This window comes from Protopterus annectens, chromosome 1.part1 (genome assembly GCF_019279795.1).
Source record: "Protopterus annectens isolate FY-2018-M chromosome 1.part1, PAN1.0, whole genome shotgun sequence".
Taxonomy (NCBI): domain Eukaryota; kingdom Metazoa; phylum Chordata; order Ceratodontiformes; family Protopteridae; genus Protopterus; species Protopterus annectens.
In genome coordinates, this window is record NC_056726.1 from 1,794,102,951 (window position 1) to 1,794,117,550 (window position 14,600).

Consider the following 14,600-nt stretch of genomic DNA (forward strand, 5'->3'; position numbering starts at 1 on the left):
AAGGTCATGGTGAGCTGCCTGTCGGGTGCTAGGATCCGCCACATAATGCAAGCACTCAGGTCACTCCAAAGCAAATACAAATATGACTCAGTCATTGTACATGCTGGTGTGAATGACCTGAGACGTACCTCCCTGGACTACATGAAAAGAGACATAGAGGAGCTCTCTGATCATGTAGCCCAGGCTGGTATGACCCTAACCTTGAGCAGCATCTTACCCTCACCAAGAATGATGCCACAGTACAAAGACAAAATGATCGATTTTAACAATTGGCTAAAATTTTGGTGTCATTCAAAGGGGATCCAGTGTCTGTCAGCCTGGGATGACATGCTCGACAAGCCACGTTGCTTCACTAGGGACGGCTTGCACCTGTCACCACTGGGCTTTCGGATATTGGCAAAGGCTCTTGCCACCCCCATAGTGCCTTTTTTAGGCAAGGCCCAAAAGTCAAACCCACCCCCATAGACAGCACAAGGAACAAGAAACTAAGGGTAATGCTGCTAAACGCCAGAAGTCTTAACCTCAAGATGCATGCACTCGAAGCTCTCCTCAGTATGGAGAACATCGATATCTGTGCAGTGACAGAAACCTGGTTCAAGGCTCCAGAGAGCACCCCAGCACTACCAGGCTATACCTCATATCATGCTTTTCACCCCAAAACCCGGACCGAACCACAAAAGGAGGGGAAGTTTCCATATTTATCAAGGATATCCACACCTCCAGGTTAGTGGCATTGCACGAAGTATCGGAGACCATCCATGTGCAACTAACAGTGGGCAAGACTGCTTTTCAGTTTATAGCATCCTACAGACCACCCTCTCAAAGTCAGGAATCCCACTCGGCTTTCCTGAAAACATTGGAGAACATGAAGATCTCTCCGAACACCATTATATTGGGTGACTTCAACTACCCAAACATTGACTGGGAGCACTACTCAAGCCACAGCACCTTAGCCCAAAGGCTCCTGGAAATTATAAACTCAAATGCTATGGAACAACTAGTCACCACTCCCACAAGAGGGGACAACATACTAGACCTGATCATTACCAACATGGGGACTCTATGCTCCACACCAGAAGTATATCCCTCATTGGTAAGATCAGACCATAAATTCATTTCACTGGATGTCCACATCCCGACCCCACCCCCAGCCCAGAAAACCACAGTGAAAAACTTCTCAAAAGCGAACTTCTCACTTCTCAAAACCAAAGTGGAATCCTTCAAGGCCCCAGGGCCAGTGGAAACTACGGCCCAAACTGCAGAATCCTATATAAATGCATTCTACGGACATCTCCAGGAATGCATGGATCATACTATCCCAAACAAAACCAAGACCCAGTCATCCAAAGGCAGGCGTCCAGTCTGGTGGACCCCTGCCATAAATAAACTGTACAACAGAAGGAGGAAGCTACTACATGATAGAGCAAAATCCCTAATAGGGAAGGCATCTCTGATCAGTACTAGCAAAAAATTACGATCCCTCATAAAATCTTCCAAGGCCAGCTTCGAGAGAAAAATTGCACAGGACACCAAAGACAGTTATGTTAGAAACCTGGGATGCAACTCCCAGACTTGTTCTGAGTTGATTCTAAATGACAAAAAATACACTGAACCCACAGACATTGCCAATATCCTGACAGACAGGTTCAGTGCAAACTTCTCCCCCCCCTCCCCCCCAAAAGAGCAAGTATCTATCCCGGCAGAGGGCTGCCTCCCAAACATCTCTGATGCTCAGGTGAAGACTGCCCTCTCCAAAGCAAAAAACACTGCTTCCATGGGACCAGATGGCATCCCAGGTTGTGTCCTACATGAACTCCAAGAGGAACTAATCCCTCAAATAAAACAGCTATACAATCTCAGCCTCACTACAGGATATGTGCCCACAGAATGGCGTACAGCAACAGTGGTCCCACTCCAAAAAGGTGGAGCCTCTACGGACCCTGGAAACTATCGCCCCATAAGCCTGACTAGCTTAGTCTGCAAGGCTATGGAGAGGATCATCATGGAGCTCATAAACAAAGACATTGGGGACCTACAGACACTAGATCCTACCCAGTTAGGCTTTGTCAAGGGCAGATCCTGCCTTTTGAACCTGGTTGACTTCTTCAAAACAGTCACCAAAGCCATAGATGAAGGGAAGGTAGTCCACACAGCCTATCTGGACCTTGCGAAGGCATTTGACACAATACCCCACTTGGGCATCATAGATAAGCTATCCAGCTTAAATATAAACCCCTATGTCACAAGATGGGTCGCAAACTGGCTCAAAGACAGAACCCACAGAGTGAGAGTTGCTGGAGCCATGTCAGACTTGAAACCAGTCACAAGTGGCGTCCCACAGGGTTCTGTCCTGGGACCACTCTTGTTCGGTATATACTTTTCCGAGGTACAGGCAAACGTGGGAGGACTATGGCTCACCAAGTTCGCAGATGACTGCAAACTGGGCGCCATAATCAACTCTCCAGCTGACACAAACATCCTTCAAAAAGGTCTCACAGAGACAGATAACTGGTGCCAGTGCCATGGTTTAAAGCTAAATGCCAAAAAACGTACAGTCATACCCTTTGGTAAAAACAGTGTGCCCACAAATTACCACATAGGCGGTAACCCATTAAGTACAGAGAAAGTTATTAGGGACCTGGGGACCCAAGTTGATAGCAATCTCTCCTTTGAAAACCACATTGCCAAAGTGGTTAGAAAGACCTTCTACATAGCCCACCTCATCACGAAGGGTTTCACATCTAGATCAAGAGAGGTAATCGTGCCCCTTTATTCATCCCTCATCAGGCCCATCATAGAATACAATGCCCCTTTTGGGATGTACCTTACCCGACACCTGCAGCAATTAGAAAGACCCCAAAAGTATCTCACCAAGAGGATCAAGGGTCTCAAACAGATGCCATATGCTGCTCGGTTAAAAAAACTCCAGCTCTATTCAGTTGCATACCACCTACTTCGAGGCGATCTATGCCTGACATACAAAGCTATGTCAAATCCAGAATTAATGGACATGCTCCACCTCAGTAAATCTAAATCCCTTAGAGCCACACGCTCGAGGGACTTGAACCTCAGCACAGAAATAAATGGAACTTGCTGGAGGGACAGGTTCATAACCCAGAGGCTCCCTTTGCTCTGGAATAGAATTCCAGTTCATGTGAGGCAGAGCACCTCACTGAATCTCTTCAAGAAGAATCTCGATAGGTGGATGGGGGATCGTAGGTTTGTCCCAGGGATTACTCCCGTGTTACTATTAGACAAAGGCACAGTAAACTAAACCTTAAAAAGGGCACAGTATACTCAAATCAAGGGGTGGCGTAAGGCATACAGAATCGGGCTAGGCTTATAATTGCCCCAGGGCAGATAGCCTAGTATGAACCTATGAACCTATGAACATGCATTTGTATGTTTAGTAAAACAACAGTCCATTATTACAGAGTAGACAGGGGTTGTCATTTAGAAAACCACACTTACAAACTATACAGTACATGTTTAAGTTGACATAAATATTGCAATATAAATTATAACCTATACACCAGGGACATCAGGAGCATAAACAGAATATAAAATTATACATAATAAACAAAACATAAGAAATAATATATCATGATATAATAAGGTGAAATATTATTAAATAAATAATATAATAAGAAAAGAAGAAAAAAAACATAATAAAAATAAGTAATCCAGAAATAACAAAAAGAAGATATGGGGTGGGGGTGAGAGAAAAAAAGGAACATTAGTAACTTCACAGATTATACACCAAGCTTTCAAAAATAACTTTATTATATTTTGTTACAGTGTACTTTAAACAATAACAACTGCTATGAAATCCCTTTGTTAACTACATGTACAGTGCTTACACGTGACAGCAGGCCATTGCAGCCACAGGTCTGGAAGTCTGCACTACATATGCTATAATAATGATTACATAACAGTACTATATTTCTATTGATGAAAAGCTAACACAATATTGTAATCAGATGATTTTTATATTTAGGGAGTATGATATTACAAGCCACAAGCACTGTCTACTGTAATACTGTACTTTTCCATTGGAATATAACATAATGCAAACTCTCTTTCATTTTACACTTTATAGGCTCATGGTCACTGTTATCTTGGAATGTATAGCTGTTGCTTTGTGTTTCAGACCACACCTCTGCAACTTTTAGAGCAGGATATATTGACATATCATAAAATATTTTGTGTACAAGGGGCAATAAGTAGGAACATATTTCATATTTTGCTATTACACATATGGATAGTTGCATAGGATTTGGGTTAACATAACATTTTGACACTCATTTATTTATTGACTTCAGTATAAAGAACTTGCCAGACAACCATGAATCCTACAATGACCAGAGCAAACAGTGATTCTTACATCTGTGTTTTCAGCATATAGAAGTAGTACTGAAAGCAATTCTGCAGATATGCCTTTCCAAATTCATAACAAATTATGATATAGCAACTAATCCATCAATATCTATTAAGATTGCAATAAGAGTGCATCATATAATTATTCTTACTTACCATATGCTTCTCTCAGCCTCTCCAGTCAACTAGTGTGGGACCTCACCTTTGAGGGCCTCTCTTCTGAAGCTTTGTTAATCCCAGATCCACCAAGGTTATCCATCTTTCTCCTACAGAGGTCATCATAATGGTGATGACACTGTTCACTGCTGCGGGGGATACCAGTTGCAGTAGTAAGAGCCCATGCCAAACTATCCCAGGCTTCTGCATTGTATTGTTGCCAGTATAGTCTTCCTGAAACCCAGTAAGAAACTTTGGACTCCTGGACACCCCAGTTCTGTGCTCTAAATTGCACATGTTCACCTGCACCAGACATTGCTGCATAAGTCAGACCTCAATGTATAAAGTGCAAATCCCAATAATTCCCCTTTAAATACTACATTTTCCTGCCAATTGCCCTTACCGAGTGTGCACTGTCTGGATTTAGATACATTTGAAAATGGTGCACACCGCTTACTGTTACACATACCAACATTTGTGTGATGCTACGCGGCGTGCACCTTTTTCAAATATATTGACATAATCAACCAATACAGTTCCACAGTTATTTCCTTACAGTACCACTTTATTTGGATAAGCTGCAATGTCACACCACGATAAGGAAAGCTTGCATTCCCTGGATTAGAACCCAGAACCATCTGTACTCTAGTGTAACACTTAAGTCATGTTACCACAAGGGTAATAACATGATCAATGTAGTTTTAGTAGTCATTGTTAACTTCATAGTATGAGTGTAGCGCAGCTATGCTTACCAGGTTTGCATGATGCACAGCATTGTGCAGTGATATTAATTGAAAGCATCCTGTTTCTATTTTTATATGTCTGGTTTATGTCTGATACATGGGTGGTCCCTCGGCACAAACGCCATAATCACTGGCAAGAGCAAACATGGCGTAAAACTAAAAAAAAAAAAAACAAAAAACAAAATATATATATATATATATATATATATATATAGATATATATATATAGATAGATAGAAAAGAAAGAATAAGATTTTTGGTTTTCAGATACTCATTCGGGATGGATGGATTTTCGTTTAGGACTTCATACTCTTTTGAAGGTACATGATGGAGGCAGACTGTTGGTGCTTAAATGGATTCATTATCTGTATTTGTCTATGAGATTTCGCGGCCAATGCAACTGGGATGCACCACGAAACCTCACTTACAACATTTTGCGGCCATGTACACAGATACACTCTGTGTACACTCTACATGGAGCCTACATGGAGTTTATTGAATCCTGGGGAACGTATATTAATTACTTTGAGAAAGCATCAGGTTTAATATTTAACCCTGAAAAAGCAAAAATTTTACTTATTAATAAAAAAGTTAATAATTATTAACTCACCAGTTTAGATCTTGTTAAAAGTTAAGTGATTTCTTTGATAAATTTTTATGATGTAGTTTCCTATGTTTGATTTTGTTGTGGACATCTGTAAATAGTTCTGTTTTTATTATATTTATCTTTAATTTATTCTATTTATCTTTAAATCATTTTATGCAATCTTTGTTTAAAATTAATAAAAAGTTGTTTTAAAAAAATATAGTACTGGATTTTTTCACATTAAAAATTTTGACAAGTGAATATTTATAATCTGAGTTGCTACTTAGTATGCTAGTTATCTAAGCCAGAAGAACAATGAATGGGTGTTTGTAATCTTTTTTAAACACCTTTATTGAATTATCACGTGACATAAGCAAACTTACATTCATATAAAGGTAATCAAACTATATTAACAAGTTTGCATTTACAAATATTTTAAGATATATAACAATATATATATATATATATATATATATATATATATATATATATATATATATAAAATGCATAATCTAAGCAACATAATATAAACTATTCAATTCCTGTCTTCTCTTAAACCTCTTTCCTCCGCTAAAACATTTTTCTGCATATATTGTTCCCACAATTTCCATTTTTTCTGTGTAATTTATTCCTACCATTTTCTAAAGATCTTTATCCAGATGATACAGAGTGGACATTCTTACCTGAGGAATCATTTAACAAACTAAAGGAGCAAGTCAGACAACCAACTGCCTTGAAAATGCTTTGTGCAGTTATTGGGTAGTTTGCATTAAAATGTGCTGTTCTAGCAACATTTTCTTTTGATGTTAATAAGATACTTTTGGAGTAGAAGTATTTGCATCACTTTTGCATGTACTGCTTTTCTGGGAATTCCCAGCATTTATGTAGCAGTAAATGCCTTGTCTGAAAACTGAGTCTTTGTTACTTCCTGTTTATATACTTTAACTGGTCATTTTTATACTTTTAGTTGAAAATTTGTAGCAGTTTACTGCCTCTTTACCTTAACTTAAGGTTCATGCTTCACAGTGAAGTGCTTAGCATTATTGGCTTCAGCCAGTGAGAATGTAGGTTTACCCTTTATTCAGACCTTGGAGGTAAGCATCTAATCTGAACACAGACTTCATAATTTCAACCAAACACCATACATTTATTTAGCAACACGTTCTAATGGCAACATGTCATTTATACTTTGCCTCTACTTTTCTGAGATTTTCAGAAGTTCTGATTAGAAAGTGTCTATGCATTTTTTACAAGCAGAGCATTTGCTTTATTCTTGTAGCAGTCTATATCACTATTATATCCACTGTAACCCTCCCCAAAATAAAAACAACTACTGTGCACGGACACATAACCTACTGTACCATACTGTATTGCTTTAGCATCTCACTTTAATACTAGTGACCCAAAATACCTTTCTACAATGACTGACAGTTTCTAAGCTCAGTCTGTATAGTCATTTGAGATGGAGGAATTCATAAATACCAGTTTCTTAGTTGCTATGAGTAAGTTTCCTTTACATTCTCTGTACTATTACTTTTCCCTGTTAGCCGTATAGTATTAGCCTCTTCTACTGTCTCCCACATTAGAGGAACACACATCATCATGAGAAGTCATCTACACTGTGCACAAGTTCGACTGGGTAGAAGTTAACTTGAGCTCTCCTTTTACAATATTTACTGCCACTGTCATTTTTCTTTTTATCCTCTTCAGAACCAGCCTGACAACTGCTCTAACTCCAACCAATTGGCCCATTCATTCTGTGGGGTAAAAGCCCTATAGCCTGTTTGCTCTTGTTCTTGTATCCCAATTGGTGATAGGGAGCAGGCCAGCTTGCAGGTCCTGTAGAGTGGTCTATTCCTCCCTCAGTGCAGCAGCCCCCACCTGTACAGCAGCTCTTTGAGCTCTGAAGCTATGGTGGCCTCAGGAAGTGTGCCTTCACACACTCTGTGGGCTATGTACTATGCACACTGCCAGCACAGACTCACAGATTCATGCCCAATGTATGCAATACCTAAGGCTTCTACTTGATAACACCCAAAGGGTGAGTGAGAGCTGCCTCCCTGCACCCAGGATAGGCAAACCAGCAAAGGCTGCTCATTCCCATCCTACTCTGCGAGCTGTTGCAGGTGCCCAGGATGCTAACTGCAATCAAGTCACCTGTGTCAGAGAAAGGGCTTTCTCCCTTTATGCCATAGAGCTGTCAGCCACTGCCATAGTTGTCAACATATGTTATTTCAAGAACAGTCTTTGGATTTGAAAGAATATTTTATTTTATTTCCTTGTGTCGGCTAGGCTATGAATGTACCCTAGCAAATGCAATTAGTGTAATGGAGAGTAACTTAAGTTATTTAAATGAGTCTTTCCTTACGTCCTTGATGACGTCTTGGTCATAGTTGTTATCACATCTTTTATTAATCATAATTTCTGCTACTCTTTAGACTTTGAAATAAGTAACATAATTAAAATCATATATAATTCTACTATTTTCCAGAGACAACTGGAGCCAAGATTCTCATAAAAATACTTATATAATACCAAATAGGTTGTCAGAAACACACACGTACATGCACATTACACTCTCTTCACATAGTATGGACCAAATGCACAGATGTACATATGCTGAGGCTTGAAAATGTAATCTTCGTAAACCCCAAACCCCTCCCAGATGTTGCACTCAAAAAAAAGTATCCTCAACAATCTCAAAAACACTAACAAAATGGGTCAATATTGGAACATCGGATATTTAACAGTTCGAATCACTAAAGGTCGACCCTTAGTGATCGAACTGTTAAAATATCGAATGTTTAAAAAAAAATTAAAACAAAAAAAAACTAAATGGTGTAGGCAGGGGGCAAGCCCCCCTGCACCCCCACACCCCCGCTACTTAAATATACCAACTCCGAGACCACACTACATTAAAGTAAATGGAAATCTCCCCTTATGGAGATTTCTGTTTACTTCTTTGGTGGTCTGCAATATCACTATTCTTGTGCCGACAATGTCAGATTCAACATTGTCGACTTTCGAGAATTCAATATAGACACTAATAAAACAATATCCACCACAATACATACAGCTAAATCTCACAATGTCTCAAATTCTAAGCCTATAAAGCATACCACCACACAACCCAATATGCCTATAGGTGACTATGACTTACAGTCAGCTGTTTATCAGAAACCAGGATCCACCAGATCAAGTACACACTCAAGTTGTTGAGCCACAAGTACCAGTATGACTCAGTCATAGTCCATGTGGGTAAAAATTACCTGAGATATACCTCCCTGGACTTTAGGATTAGTGGCATGATGGAGGTCTCAGACTATTTGTCACAGGCCAGTATGAGCCTAGTAGTGAGCAACATTCTACCTTTCCCAAGGATAATGCCACAATATGACTAGAAAATAACCCGACAAGAAGCTGAGAAAACAATGAAAACTGTTTATTGGAACACCAGCAACAGAAATGTTAAAGGTTTAGCGCTTTCATCCATCAGGACATTATCAGAACAATGAACCAAGTCAAGCTATCAGTATAAATAGTAATTAAAACCATCACATGACTCTTAGACTATTAATTAAACAAATATTAATAAAAAATATATAAAAAACAAATATAAACAGTTCATTCAAACTTAAAAATAAAACTATTTAAATTAAAAATACTAAATATTCAAATACAATCACATTAGCATTCTAAACTTTTTAAAAATAAAATAGGAGAAATGGAGGACGTGTCATTAAGACCTGGCTCCACTAAGGAATTTAGCTTGAGCTGCCATTTCAATTCCCTCACAAGTAAATGTTCTTCCACAATTCTACCCCTATCATCCCTCTTAAGCTGTTCTATGACAAAATACACAAATTTGTGTCCAGGATTTTTTTGGATATGTCTAAACAAAGCATCCATGTCTTTTTTATTTTTAATATCTCTTTCATGTTCGTATATTCTTTCTCTCACCCGTCTAATAGTTTTGCCTATATAATAGGCAGAATAATCCAAACAGCAGGCAGCATAAATTACCCATTTGTTGTTACAATTATATTTCTCCTTAATGAGAACCTTAAACCCATTAAGAAAAAGTGACAGCCTACTAATATATGAGGACAAGTTCTACAACATCCACACTTGGACATACCTTGGGTGCCAGATGAAATGCAATCCCTATTATGTGTTCTCTCCAATAACTGTTTAAAAGAAAGGTCCTTCCTATAAACCACAATTGGTTTATCACCCAATAATCTACACAATTGGGGGTTCGTATATATCAACAGCCAGTTATTTCTCACTGTTTGTACAATTTCATGACTATCCAAAGAATAGGTACAAATAAAGTACCTGTTGTACTTATTTCCATCACATACCTGAATCTCACTTGTGGTAGCATCAGAGCCCACACCCAAGTCCCAGTGACACTATCCTGAAGTCCACTATTATTATCATGTAACAAAGGGAGATAAAATCCACTTTTCCTCTTACCTGCCACCTCATCAAATGTAGGTTTTAAAAACTCCATGGGATACCCCCGCTTAATAAACATTTCCAAAAGAATCCGGCATTCATCCACAAAAACGTCATCCTCAGAAATCATTCTGGCAAGTCTAACAAGTTGGCCTTTTACCAGTGATGTTTTCTGGAATTGAGGATCGTGGCTTTCAAAATGTAAATAGCTATTAGAAAAGGTGCTTTTACGAAAAATGTTAAATACTAGACACTTCTTTCTCAAATCCTTGGTAATAGTCACATCCAAATATGAAATACTCAAATCACTGTACCCATGAACAAATCTTAAAACTGACATTGTGGAATTAATGTATTGCAAAAAGCTGTTACGTCTTTCTTCACTATCTTTCCAGACGATAAAAATATCGTCCAGAAAGCAGGTACAAAAGCAAACCCAGAACAAAAAGGGGAATTAAACACAAAATGTTTTTCCCAAATGCTCATAACTAGATTTACAAAAATGGGGGCACACCCTGCCCCCATTGCTACACCCTTGACTTGTCTAAACAGTTGTCCCTCAAAGAACAAAAAAATTATTTAACAAAACCAATTCCATGAGGGCACTGATAGTGTTAATACGATCTTGGGACAAAATACCAATCTCTGCCAAAATCCCCTCGAGCCATCTAAGCCCGGTATCATGTGGAATGACAGAGTACAGGTCACAAACGTCAATGGTAACCAGAATATAATCAGCCTGAAAAGTTGCATTCCCTATTTTCTTTAGAAAATCCCAGGAGTCTTTACAAATCTGGGAAATAGACCCCACAGAAGCTTTTAACCAGTGGTCTATAAACTTGGAAAAGTAGCAAGTCTTACACCTATTACCATCCACAGTAGGTCTAAGGGGGGGGGGTTGGTATATCCTTATGGATTTTAGGAATCCCGAATATACCTGCTATCATGGGCCATTTGTTACGCAAGAAATCATACTCGTCTAATTCAATCTGCCCTTGAAACAACATGTCTAATAGCTGAACATCAATTCTAGTATAGACCACATTAAGTTCATTTCCAGAGATGGGAGGTTGGCATAATGGTTAAGATGGTTACCTTACAAACATAAGGTGCAGGGTTTGATTCTCACATGGGGTAATTGGCTAGGCTGAAAATGGCCCACAAGGGCAGTTAGCCTAGTACTACTCTATGAACCTATGAACAATAATGCATTCATCCTGTTGTTATAATCAGTTAGGTCCATGATAACCACCCCTTCCCCTTATCAGGTTTCATGATACACAAAGATTTGTCATACATAAATTCAGACAACTGTTTTTCAGTTTCACTCAAATTAACATAATTCTTCCATGGTTTTTGGATAATATTCCTAAATTCATTACTACACACTTGTTCATATGTCAACAGAACCCCATGTGCTGGGGGATTGAGTTTACTAGATCTCTTTAGGACATTACTTGAACAACCATTATTAACATTAGTACCATTTGCATTAAAAAACACAGCCATATTAAACTTGCAAACAAAAAGTTTCAAATCAAATAAAGTCTGATCAATTTTAGCCCTGCTGGCGGAAATAAATCCAAACCCTTTTGCCAGTAAATCGGCGTGCTCAACAGTAAAATCTTTACCATAAAAGTTAAAAATGGTAGTCCTTATTTGACTTCAGTATCTGTTTTGTGATGTTAATGCCATCTGTAATGACTAAGCTTCCCTCAGTCAGCTCTACCTTTTCCATCTCGAGCCATTCCTCTTGAACCCTGCCTTGGGTCTTGCCCCTTGACGCTGGCAGAAATCCTCAGAGTACCCAGCATTATTAAGAGATGAAAAATTCGCCCTTTGAGCCTGAATGCATTCAGACCGCCTCAGTTCTATAGTTCTTCTTTTCCCCTAGCACTTCTCTGGAGGCATGGTTATCATTGGGGAAACCCTCCTGGGTCCCCAAAGCTTGAGAGAAAGGCTTGTCAGTGGGTTTGTCTCTAGGCCCAGTAAGATTGGGGTAGATCTGCCTGCTCGTGTATGCTTCAGCATCCCATTGAAGCTTTTTCCTTTGAATATTTTTACTACATTCAGTGTCAGTTTTGTTAAATACCTCATTGTAATTATGTTTATACTAAAAAAATAACAGGTCAGTAGTGATACTGGCATCAAGATTGTCCAACCCATTGGACAAAACCTCGATCCGCTGGTCATTAAATTTAATTAACTGCTCTATCAGTTCACATCCTCCTCTGTCAAAGATCCCAATGAGTACTTTATGGAAATCAGAGCCTTTAATTACACCATTAGGGAATTTCCAGAATCGTAGGCCCTTTGGAACCCACCTGTTTCCCAAACACTCACGTAGATACACATTGTCACAATGCAGTCTCTTAAACTGGCTCATTTCATTTTCAAAGACGTGCAGTTGTTGCAATGAGACTGTATTAGCGCTACATGGAGAAACCCCACTTTTAATGTCAAATTTGTTAGCCTTCCAAACTTGGAAGTTAAATTCAGTATTGCCGTTAAATAGAACAGTCAAAACATTACCGTTTGTAGCACTCAGTGTTGCTTGAGTAAGTGGAAGCCCCAAACTGTCAGCATTCTCTTCAGAACTGCTGGGACTCAGTGTAGGCTGAAGATTAGTACTTGTGCTCCCTATATTATCATTCGGTACATTAAGTTGTTGATTGAGCTGAATAAGTAAGTTGGTCAGATTTCCAGTGGAGGCATTGAGTCCTCCAATTAAACCAGCCAATTCACTAGTATTTCCGACCCCTGAAGCCATAACACCGTACTTCTCACCTCACAGACTAGTAACCAGACAAGAAGCCAAAAAAACAGTGAAAACTGTTTATTGGAATACCAGCAACAGAAACTTTAAAGGTTTAGCGCCTTCATCCGTCAGGACATCATCAGAAAAATGAACCAGCCCAATCTACCAGTATAAATAGTAATTAAAACCATCACATGACTCAGACCATTAATTAAACAAATAGTAATAAAAAATATATAAAAAACAACTGTAAACAGTTCATTCAAACTTAAAAATAAAAACTATTTAAATTAAAAATACTAAATATTCAAATGCAATCACATTAGCATTATACATTTTTTTAAAAATATAATAGGAGAAATGTGTAATGTCATTTAGAGAACACATAGTTTACAGTTATTTTTTATATATTTTTTATTACTATTTGTTTAATTAATGGTCTGAGTCATGTGATGGTTTTAATTACTATTTATACTGATAGATTGGGCTGGTTCATTGTTCTGATGATGTCCTGATGGATAAAAGCGCTAAACCTTTAACGTTTCTGTTGCTGGTGTTCCAATAAACAGTTTTCACTGTTTTTTCAGCTTCTTGTCTGGTTACTAGCCATGAGGTGAGACGTATGATGAGCAGAAAATAACTGACTTTAAAAACTGGCTTAGATTTTGGTGTCATTCGTGGAGGTTCAATATTTGCCGCCCTGGAATGACAGGGTAGACAGAATATGTTGCTTTGCCATGCATGGTCTGCACTTGTCCTCCCAGGTGCTCGAATAATATCTAATAATATCTAGTGCTAATATCTTAACCACCCTTAGTGCCTTTTTTTCGGCAGAAAGATATACCTTCTGATAAAGGAGAACCACCTCTAAAAATTTTAAAGGTGTTACTGCTCAATTCCAGGAATGTAAACAAGAAACTCCACTTTACTGCAAGCTCACCCTGGGGAATGTAGATCTCTGTGCAGTTACAGAGACATGGTGTAAAGCCACAGAGAGCACTCTTCTGAGCAGTGCTATAATGCCTTTGACACATTTAGGCCAACTACTGCATAGGAAGGAACAAAAGGTTGGGGTATCTCAATTTACATCAAAAACAGTCTCACCTCAAATCAAACAGTATGATGCAGTTGAGTTTCTCCATGTCCAAATTACCACAATATATGTCCCCCCTCTCTGACCAAGCAATCCCATAGCTCTTACATAAATTTACTGGAGACACTCCCCATTCAATCCAACACCATATTCATTAGTAACTTTAACTACCCCACTATAAATTGTGAATCATACATGACTCCAAATATGCAGGCCTAGAGATTCCTGGACTTTATAAATACAAGCAGCCTGGATGAGATAGTCTGTACGATCACTAGAGGTACTAACATCCTTGACCCAGTCCTCACAAATATGGGAGACCGTTGCACCCTCCGTCCTCAATGTAATATCCTCAATGGTCAGCTTGAACCATAAAGGTGTATTCTTTGAAATAAAAATAAAATTTGAGACCCCAGTTAACCCTTA